An 11,213-nucleotide genomic window follows, 5' to 3' on the forward strand; every position below is an offset into this window, starting at 1 on the left:
TATTAGGTATTCTCAAAAGTGTTTCCCTAGAAGGAAGTGATGTGGTTTGGTAAAGAAAGGAAGTTTCGTCCCCTGTATGTTAGTCCCTACATGATTATGAAGAGGTTTCTTAATTTTGCCTATGATTTGGAGTTTCCTTCTATTATGAACTCAATTCACCCAGTTTTCCATGTCTCTATGTTACAGAATGGTATGGGTTATCCTTCGTTGTTTGTTCCCTTAGGGATGTTGATATTTTTTACTTTTTACCCTATGAAGGGACCTCGATGATGATCTTGGATAGACAAGTTCGCCGGTTGCGAATGAAAAAGGTGGCTTCGGTAAAGGTTCTATAGAGGAACCAAAAGTCTGAGAAAGCTACTTGGGAAGCATAATAGAACATGAATTCCAAGTATTTGCATTTATTTCCTATTTTGGAAACTAGGGATGGAGGTATGTGTTGATTTCCTTACTTTGATTTATGTCTTTGATAGACGATGGGTCAAAGTACCCAATATGTTAACTGATTTGTGTCGTGTTAAACCATGGGTTCAAGTCCATAATGTTTGAAATTATGTGTATTTTGTTGTTATGGGTTTAATTCCCTAGTATATTGAGTTAATTCATGTCTTTGGTAGATGATGGGTTTGAGTCCCTAATCCTTGAATTGAATATATATCCTTGATGAGTTAATGGGTTGAAGTCCCTAAATTGCAAAATGAGTAAGTGTTGATAAGCAAGGGTTTAAGTCTCTAAGCTTTGAAATGAACATGTATCTTGATAAATAATGGGCTTGAATCCCAAAGACGATGACGTGAGTGATTGACTGATAATGATCATGATATGTGTTATATCTTTGTTGTGTTCTCGTTCTAACTTGTTTGAAGGACGTTTTGATATATGATAATGTGTTGTCTTATGTTTATTGCTTGCCTTACCCCTCATTCAAGGATGAATGATCCAAGTAGGGGAGGATTGAAATACCTAGACTTAGACACATTAAAAAACATTATATTATTATGTCACTAGGGGTGGGTATGACTAGGGACTTTAGTCATACCCCTTGGATACGAGTCCTACCCTTCTTCTCCTTCCCTCTTGTATCCCAGGCAGTGTGGTGAGGGTCATCACTATCCTAGGTATAAGTGACCGTCCTCTCAATTGTACCTAGGGGTATGAGTTGTACCTAGGTGAGTCGTATTGGGTGAGGTCTTAGCTTGGAAAGGACTAATTTTTTTATGAGTGAAGCATACATATTAGGGGTGAGTCGTAACCTTTGGATATGACTAATGGGTGTATGGTGGTATCCTCAACAGCATGTATAACCTAGGAGAAGCCTACGGTACGAGTTATGGTACCACTCATACCCTAGGGTACTACTTAAGTGAGTCATATGATTAGTCGTACCCCTAGATGGGTTCAATTTTAAGATTTTAACTAAGGGCCTTGTGGTCATTTCCCATGTTTAAAACCATAAGCCCTCTCATTATATAAGAGTGGTCTTCAAGAGGCGAAGGGGATTCAATATTCTTGGTGATTCGTCCTATTTAAGGCATGTAACTCTTCCCCTTTCTAAATAACTCTAAACCCATGTATATCACACTTGGATTAGTAAGTGTACATTATGGTTTTGAAATCAAATGAAAAGTATTTTTTTGCCTAATGTTGAATAATTATGATTCTTGCTAAAACTTATGTTTATACATGTTATTGATTGTAGTTTTCACACGTGAATGCTTGTTGTATGTGGTCTAACATGGGGGTCTTAAGTAACCCTAGTCTTGATGATTTCTATAATGAAATTGGCCTTGGTAAAGGCATGTACAAAAGGTGTTTGTGAAAATGTCTAAGTAAGATGTCTAGTTACATGAAGATGATATCTTGAACTAGGGCAATGGCCCAATATGTATGAATTCTTGATAAATTATACTATGAAGGTTAAATGAGCCATGTATTGTGTAATAGGTTACCTTGATTGTTTCATGAATAACAAGGGGGTTGAAGTTCCTAACATAAAAATGAACTTGAATTGTGTGTTGAACTAAATTGGGGAATAGAATTGCTAATGAAGTGTGAATGGCTTGTAAGGGTCTTGAGGACCATAATTTGAATTGTATGATGAGTTAAACTAAGGTATTAGCCTATTGTAATGGTTGAGCAGTGAAGGCTCCCATGAAGACCATATGGTTATTAATGGTGTCGAATTAGCTAAATGGGTTAAATTCCTTATGTGTTGAATTTGATATATGTGGATACAAGGACACAGGGTTAGAGAACCAATGTCGACTAATAATGGTCATGGTGGCTTGAGGTTAAAGTCCCTTGCCTAATAAAATCTCTTGTGGTTAAAGTCTCTTGTATAATGAGATTTTATGAGGTCGAAGTGCCTCGCCAAATAAATTGGCTTGGGGTGAGGGTCCCTTTTCTAACATGGCATGAGGTTAGAGTCCCTTGCCTAATGTGTGAGCATGTACTTAGAGTCACTTGCATGAATGAATGTGTGTGAGTGGATAGAGTCCCTCACTTAAATGGACCTATATGTGTTTAGAATCACTTACTTGATGATATGTGAATATGGTTAAAGTCCTATTCCTAATAAGAAATGCTTGAATCTATGAGTGTGGAAGGTTGGAGTCCTCCATTGTATGTATGATGAATGAGTGCTTCCTAAGTGGTGATAAGACTGGTTGGCATGTGATATGTCTATATGTACAGATAAGGTTATGAATGTGATGGAATATGATATATATTGAATTTTTGTGGGATGATGCTGCTACTTTATCCTTATCCTTCAGTTACATGCTGGCGTTCTAACCTCTAACCATCTTCAGATGCTATGTCCACATGCGACATGGGGCAAATTGCATCTTTTTCTCTTCCTGCGTAGTGATTAGGTGATAGAAGCGGTTCGTGCATTAACTTTTGAGTGGTGAGCTTCCTTTCTTCGGAATTCCACCTTTCTTAGTCCCCTATATTTAGACTTAGTCATTTCACTTGGTTTGTCTATGGTTGGGGTCTTGCCCTGGCATATATATTTCTAAACTTCAATTGTATAGAGGTATTGTGGATGACTGTGGACACGGGCACAATGGTTGGTGAATCTAATGAAGTTCTTAGACATTTTTAAGTTATAACTTATAGTTTGTTTCTCGCTATCTCATTATATGGTCGGGATTCACTACACCCATGTGATTGATATGATGATTGGCATTGGTTATCGGGCGACCTCCACTTCATGTGGGATTGAAGTGCCCATCTGACATGGCTCGATTTTGGGCCGTGTCACTATGTTTCTACATGTTTTTTGTAATGGTTTGCATATATTGGTACTTGTTTGTTATGGTTTAACAAGTAGGTCTTGAGTAAAACTAATTATGGTGGTTTATGCATTAGTTTTGGTCTTGGTAAATGTACGCCATTAACATGTTTGATAAAATACCTAAAAAAATGTTTTCACTCTATTGTTGAACTTTCATTGGGAATCTATCATAGTTTGGTATGGTAATGGAACCCCAAATGGATTTGGATGGTTTTGCATGTTTTAAATGGTTTAAATGACATAAATGCTTTATATGTTTGGCATGGTTTTAAATTGTATTACATGTTACTAATGGTGTACATCATTTGGAAGGATTAAATAGTAAATCCCTGGGGGATATGAAATTTGTTATGCTTGTGGAGTACATGGGAAACCCACAAGTGGTTCAATAAAAGGGTACATGGAATTCCTTAAACCTGTACATGGTTGGCTATGGATAGTACTTGCAAGTATAGTTGCTATGACGATACCACTACCAATGGCCTTGGTAAATAAATGGTTAATGGATTTGTTGGTTGTTTGGTAATGGTTTAAAGTGGTTCATAATGGCGGGGTGTGCAGCAAAGCTGTGGAAGGTTACCATGTGCATGATTTCACACTTTATATTTGGGGGATGTACTAGTCATCCCAGGTTTTCTTCCCTGGTCATGAGGCTACACGCACTGAGGCCCTTTCAGCAGGGGGAGCTGAACCCATATAGCCCCTGGGCAGTTCAGGACGGCAAAGCTACACAACCCAAGTAATGGTTTTAAAGGCATGCTAAACCCAGATCCATTTCCTGGCATGATTATATATATATATATATATGTATGTATGTATGTATGTATGGTTGTGTGCATATGGATGATTCTTACATGGTTTTATAAATGGCGTTATGTAATCCTTATCCTGAGTGTTGATTTACCCAAATTACAACTATCGTTAGAAAGTGTAAGTGGTCGATGTCAAATATAGAACCCAACTAGGCTGGGGTCGAATCCCACAGGGAATACTGTGTAAACTAAGCAGTCATTTGGTTTGAAGACAAGTTGTACCAGGATTAGTTATGCTGGGATTAGTTAGGTTGGGATTAGTTGACCTGAGATAAGTTATGCTGGGATTATTTTTTAGTGGTTGTTTGGTTTGTGGTACTAAAACTAATATGTAGTGCATTGTTTGAAAAAATATATTATTTGTTTAAAAGAATACCCCTCACTTTAGTTAATTATATTTATGTTTGTATTCCTATGATTTTTCTATGTGTTCAATTATGTGCCAATATATAAGATTCATACGTATTTGTCTAAATAATAATGGTTATTAAAGTTGTACAGTACACTTCAATAATATGTATTATATTGTACTGATGTTGATATTTGATGGTTCCATGGACTTATTGTAGTATATACTACTTTTCACAAAACATATTGTCATCAAGCAAGAGTTGAATGTGGAAATAGTATGTACTAATGTTGGAGATGAGAAAGTGAGAAACTTAAGTGGCAAGAAGAAGCGACATAAACACTTGGCTGAAAATTTATTTACGAAATGGGATTAAACGCCTAAAGTCCATTAGTTACCTTAAATTCACGGTAAAAATAAAATTTTGATAAAAATTATATATAATATTTAAAATTATCTACTAAGAATGTATATAACTATAGAAATTGTGTCTATAATTTGTCGATTTGGTTCACTTTTTCTTCAGTTTTGAAAATAAAATTATACCAAATCAAATATTTTGGTTTATAAAAATTTATAATCAAATAAAACTAAGCCAAAAAAAGTATAGTTGGATTAATGTTTACCAAAACCATGTACCTCCCTAAGTAGAGTAGCATAAAAACCAAAACTAAAGATAACTTGAGAAGACCAAGTAGAGTACATTGCTTGTTTGATCCTTATGGTTACTTCATAGTTTCCAGATTCCAGTGCTAGTATATAACATACATACATACATACATATATATATATATATATATATATATATATATGACAAAGTAAAAATCAAAAGGTTTGGGGTAGTTTTATCATTTTATAATTTTATCCAAGGATAAATTAGGGTGGGATAACTAATACCACCAAATGTGTGGGATAACTTATCCCGGTACTATTTTTTGTCCCGTGATAAGTTATCCCGAGTACTGCTAGCTAAACAATGTATTAAAAAGTTTATCCCAGGACTATTATTTTATCCCGGAATTATTTGACTTAGTACCTCACACTAAACTACCCCTAAGTGTTATGATTATTAATAGACTATTGCAAAAGGTTCCGGAGTAAGGGGGTTTGCTTGGTAACAATTCCTATAGATTGTGACAAGTTGTAGTCAAACTATTGAATATTTTTGCAAGTTTTATTCAATGAGAATAATTAAACTAGGATTATGTTCACCAAGATGTTAATGCGGTTAGGGTTGTGAGCTATTCCAAATTCCAATTTGACAATCTAATTATAAGGTTAATTGAACTCTATTTGTTTTTCAACCTTAAAAGATAGATGCCCTTTAATTCTTCCAATCTTAAATAATATTGTATAATTTCCAATTAAATTCTCAAGTGGGTTGATCATGTTAAGGAATCAATCCATAACCTAAAGGTTAAATCCCTTAAATCTCTTGTGAATCTTCTCTTTTCCCAACACACACTTTTCTACTCAAACAAGTGGTGTTCTTGGGCACACCCTTCGAGTTTGCAACAAAGAAAGGTCATTATTCTAAAGAATTATCTACAGAATTTAGGCATTCTCATAACCCAAATCAACAACTCACACCAAGGCTCCCATAACCCTATTTATGGGAGTATTAGCCACACGTGATAGAAGAATAAGAAACCATTGTATTTATCATAAATAATTTGCGAAATCACTTACAAAGATTCAAAGAATTGTTCTTAATCTTAAAATAAAAATAATAAGATCTCCTAGAGCACCAACTTGCTTCTCAGAAGATAGAAAATACGTTACCAAAAGGTTCAGTAGATTAAAAATAGTTGAAATGTCCCTAATTAAACCCTAAACTAGGTATTTAAATGTTTCCTGGAAAAGGGGATTTAAAATTCAAACTGCAGGTTGTCGCGTTATGATTGACGGCTAAGTTGATAGCCCCCGTCAGTGGCCTGACGGTCTGTCTCTTGGATCGTCAATTGGATTTTTAGTTTGGTACATTTTGTCTCGGGTACAATGGCCAAATTAATGGTCCATCAATGCCCTGACAGTATGTCTCCTAGACTGTCGCTCAATTCCAGTTGCTCTGCATTCTGCTCGGTTTTGATGGCCAAGTTGACACCCCATCAGTGTTCTGATGGTCCATCACTTAGAGAGTCAATTGAGTCATCCAGTTCTTCCTCTCGGGTTAGTGCTAACAGAAACCCTTAAGGTTCGTCACAGTGTTGACGGCCCATCAGTAAGACCGTCAAGGGCCTTTAGCTTGTACTTTTCCAAGTTGCTCCTTTTCCTAAGTGTTTAACCTGAAATACAGTAAAACCAACATCAAATATACTAGTAGTTTCTTAAAGACACACAATTATCCCTTGTAAAAGATGTAAAATAAACTGGAGCATCAACACCCTCAACTTAAGACAATTGTTTGTCCTCAATTAACTCAATACCATATAATATGCATGAGTAAGAACAATAATGGACATTCAACCGTTGAACGCTGCATTACACAACCTCTTAATTGTCACCTTAGTCGTATAGTCTCATCAAATCTAGATCCATAATTGGGACTATTTTACAATTCAGCACACACATGTTCTTGGACCCAACATCCCACAAAAGTCAGTAAAAACCAGTATAGCTAAGATTGCCCTCACAGTCAAAGAAGTCCACCACGCTTTATTCATTTAACCCGTGAACTATAAACTAAGACTATCACTCTCACAAAAAAAGTTACAAACACAATATATACACCCATAAGCTTGGCCTTATCATCTAATGCCTTCCATGGTTGACTTGCAAATATCAAAGAGGACTTGCATGGCTTGTAATGATCCTTCAGTGCTAGGTTAGGAATGATTTTCGGAAAGTGACTTCAAGTTCAGATCTCACTCTTTTTGACCTTGACTACTACTGACCTCGACTATTTCTTTTCTACTTCACTTACAATCCATACTACTCATCCGCAATTTCACAACAAACATAGTTTTATTTTTTAATTTATTTTATTTTATTTTGGGTCTACATCAGCCACCATCAACTTATACTGATGCTATCAGTTGAGGTGCACATTATCTAACTAGATCAAGTCCAAATAAGACATTTTAGTTCAACTCCAAACCACTTACATCAGATGCTAACTGGTCATGGTTCTCTATCCTTGACAGATGTTCTGCAACCTGATTCTCTGATTCTTTTTTGTCTCGCACTTCTAGGTCAAATTCTTGAAGTAGTAAAATCCACCTGATCAACCATGGTTTTGCATATTTTTTGTTGAACAAGTACTTGATAGCAGCATGGTCTGTGTGAATAATGAGCTTTATGCCTACCAAGTATGATCAAAATTTGTCGAATACATAAACCAATGAGAACATTTCCTTTTTTGTGACTATGTAATTTATTTGGGTATCATGCAAGACTTTACTAGCATAATAAATAGAATGAAATACATTGTCTTCTCTCTGACCCAAAACTGTTCCCACGCCTAGGTCACTGGCATCACACATCAATTCAAATGGTAACTCCCAATCTGGATAAATCAAGATGGGTATTTCAGTCAGTTTCTTCTTCAGCTTCTCGAAAGCTTCTTGACAATCAGCCCCAAAATCTAATTTATCTTTTTTTTCTAACAATTTACACATAGGGCTAGCAATCTTGGAAAAATCTTGAATGAACCACTAGTAGAAGCTTGCATAACATATGAAACTTTGCACTCCTTTCACTATTATCGGATGTGGCCGCATTTCAATCACTTTAATTTTGGCTTTATCTACTTCAACTCCTCTACATGACACTTTGTGGCCAAGGACTATTCCTTACTTCACAAAAAATGGCATTTTTCCCAATTCTTCACAAGATTTATCTCTTCACAATGAGCTAGGACTCGATCTAGATTCTGCATGCATACATCAAAAGAATTACCATAAATAGAGAAGTCATCCATGAATACCTCATCAAATTCTTCAACCGTGTGATAGAAAATTGCCATCATGCATCTCTATAACATTGCAGGTGCATTACAGAGGCTAAAAGACATGTGTCTGAATACATATATGCCATATGGGCAAGTAATTGTGGTCTTTTCTTAATCCTCTGGTGCAATGGTGATTTGGGCTTATCTACTTGTTGTCTAAAATTGGATAAACAATCCCTTTATCAAGCCACTCGATGACCTTTTTTGGCACCACGTCCTTCATCACCGAATTTAATCTATGTTGTTTCTACACCCTTGGTTTGAAACCATCTTCCATGTATATCTTGTGCTTGAATAATGTTAAATTTATATCTGTAATGTTAGACATCTGCCAACCAATTGCCTTCTTTCTTGTTTTCAAGACTGTCATTGTTTCCCTTACCTGCACATCAGATAAACCTGTAGACAAAACAATAGGTAAGATCTCATTGTCGCCAAGGTAAACATATTTCAAGTGATGATGAAGAACCTTAAGCTCTAATTTTGGAGCTTCATCAATTAAAACTTTGGGAGATGGCCAATGGGCCTATTCAATGGCTCGAAAGGCAACTTTCTCATTTTAACCATCGTAAAATTCATGACTTGGACCAATTCTAGTGTATTTTTATCTCCATAAATATCATGATCCATCAAAGCTCGCTCTAGTGGATCATTAGACAACAATAGATGTAGCTTAGGCGAAAGGTCAATAACTGATATGGAAAAAATTCTCTATATATGGCCAATAATTTCAGTGCCTTGTATACATCAAAAATCTCCACTTTATAATGCGCTCTCATTGTCATCGTGACTGCCCTGTTGCTAGGAAGGGGCATCCCAAAATAAATGGAACAACCACATCAACTTTAAAGTCAAGAATCACAAAGTCTATTAAAAAGATCAACGATCCCACTTGCACTAAAACATCCTTAATAATTCCATCCGGCCTAGCAAGGGAACTATCAGCCAACTGTAAAAAAATGGACATGGATTTTGGACTCCCAAGACCCATCTTTTGGTACTAAGATATGGGCATAAAATTTATGGTAGCCCCCAAGTCACACAATCCACGAGCACTGATGGTCTGCCAAATAGTAATCTACAAAGTAAAACTATCTGGATCCTTCAGCTTCATGGGTAGTTTGTTTTGTGTCTTGGATGTTCATGCATCAGTAAGTCAATTGTAGCATACTTTTTCAACTGTTTCTTATTTTTCACTATATGCTTGAGGTATTTTGCATATATTATAAAACTCTGTAGAATATCAACTAGAGGAAGATTTAAATGAACCTACTTCAGAAGATCTAAAAACTTCTTGTAACTGGCCTCGTCTTGGCACTTCCTTTCCTTTGATAAAAGGGTAAAGGTATAAACTTTTTCTTCACTTGAATCTCATCAACTGTAGCTTTTTATTTGACCCCTTTCTCCTTATTGGCTTTAAGATCATTAGTGGTTGTGGGACTAACTTGCTCAGGTACCGCCTCCATTAACTGCCACCCACTCCTTTTTGTAACTATATTTACCTACTTTGCATTCACCTTAATATCTCTAGGTAATCCACCTTGAGGTCTTATTTTTTGTGCTCCAGAAATTTGATCGAGTTGGAACTCCAAATTTCTAGTAATAAACTATTGACTCTTTATTTCTGATGCAAACTGTGCTTGATTAGCTAAAAGTTGCTTCATCATCTTTTCTAGATTACTTGTTTGATTTGTAGCTTGATTATTTTGAACCTTCTGTTGATTCTGTTACACTGGCCCCTTATACTGATTATTATTCTATGCCTAATTTCCACCCCATGAGAAATTAGAATGATTCCTCTAGTTGGGATTATATGTGCTACCAAAGTTCTGTTGTCATATACAATTCACATTCCCTACATAATTAACAGAGTCTTGATTAACCGCATAAGCATCTACCGTGTGTTCACTACTTCCACAAACCTCACACAAAGAATTCACCTGTTGGACTGCATTAGTTGTAGCTGCTTCTTGCAAAACCCTAACTTTATGTTGTTCAATTGAGTAAGCATCTAATTTTGCATTGCTGCAAGCTGAGCTGATAGAGCAGTGAACTAATCTACCTCTTATGCACCTGCAACCATTTCAGGAGCACTCCTCGAGTTAGCATTCCATTTTTCGTTCACTTGTGAAATTCAATTCAGCAGTAAGTACAATTCATTATAAGTCTTCTCAAGAGCTTGCCCACCTGTTGTTGAATCCAAGAGAATCTGGTATTTTCTCTATCCCCTCAATGAAAGTATGAACAAGAACATCATTAGACTGATGATGGTGAAGGCAATTTCTGAACATACTCTTCAATCTCTCCCAATCTTAGTAGAGATTCTCTCCTTCTTTCTATATGAAAATCAAAATCTCACTTCTTAATCCTACAGTCTTCCCTTATGGAAAGAATTGAATGAAGAACTTCCGAGCTAGATCTTTCCAAGAAGTAATGGAGACTGGTGGTTGATCATGTAACCACCTCTTCACTTCCCTAATTAATGAAAAGGGGAAAATAGTCAGTCTAACATAATTAGTATTCACCCCTATAGGAATGTAGGTATCTCTTATTTACAGGAAGGTCTGTCTGTGCTGTTGTAGGTCTTCATGAGAAAATCCAGCAAATTCCCCAGCCGAATTCAGCAACTACACCATATTTTGATTTAATTCAAATCGACCACCTTGCTTAGGATTGCGAATACTGTTAGTCTCATGGTTGATGAGTGGGATTGCCACCTTATGAATAGGTCTAGTATCTGGTTGAGCAGGATCAGCTTGGATGACCAGAGCTAGGACATGTCTGGTATTTGGATCAATAGGATCG

At 36.2% G+C, this 11,213-nt stretch overlaps 1 non-coding gene across 1 annotated transcript; it reads left to right on the forward strand.

The window, feature by feature from the left end:
* Positions 1–10,670: 10,670 nt before the first annotated feature.
* LOC124886788 lies at positions 10,671–10,777 on the forward strand. Its single transcript, XR_007044197.1, has one exon. It is a non-coding gene; the product is annotated as a small nucleolar RNA R71 (small nucleolar RNA).
* The last annotated feature ends 436 nt before the right edge of the window (positions 10,778–11,213 follow it).

The sequence above is a fragment of the Capsicum annuum genome, chromosome 8 (genome assembly GCF_002878395.1).
Source record: "Capsicum annuum cultivar UCD-10X-F1 chromosome 8, UCD10Xv1.1, whole genome shotgun sequence".
Classification (NCBI taxonomy): Eukaryota; Viridiplantae; Streptophyta; class Magnoliopsida; order Solanales; family Solanaceae; genus Capsicum; species Capsicum annuum.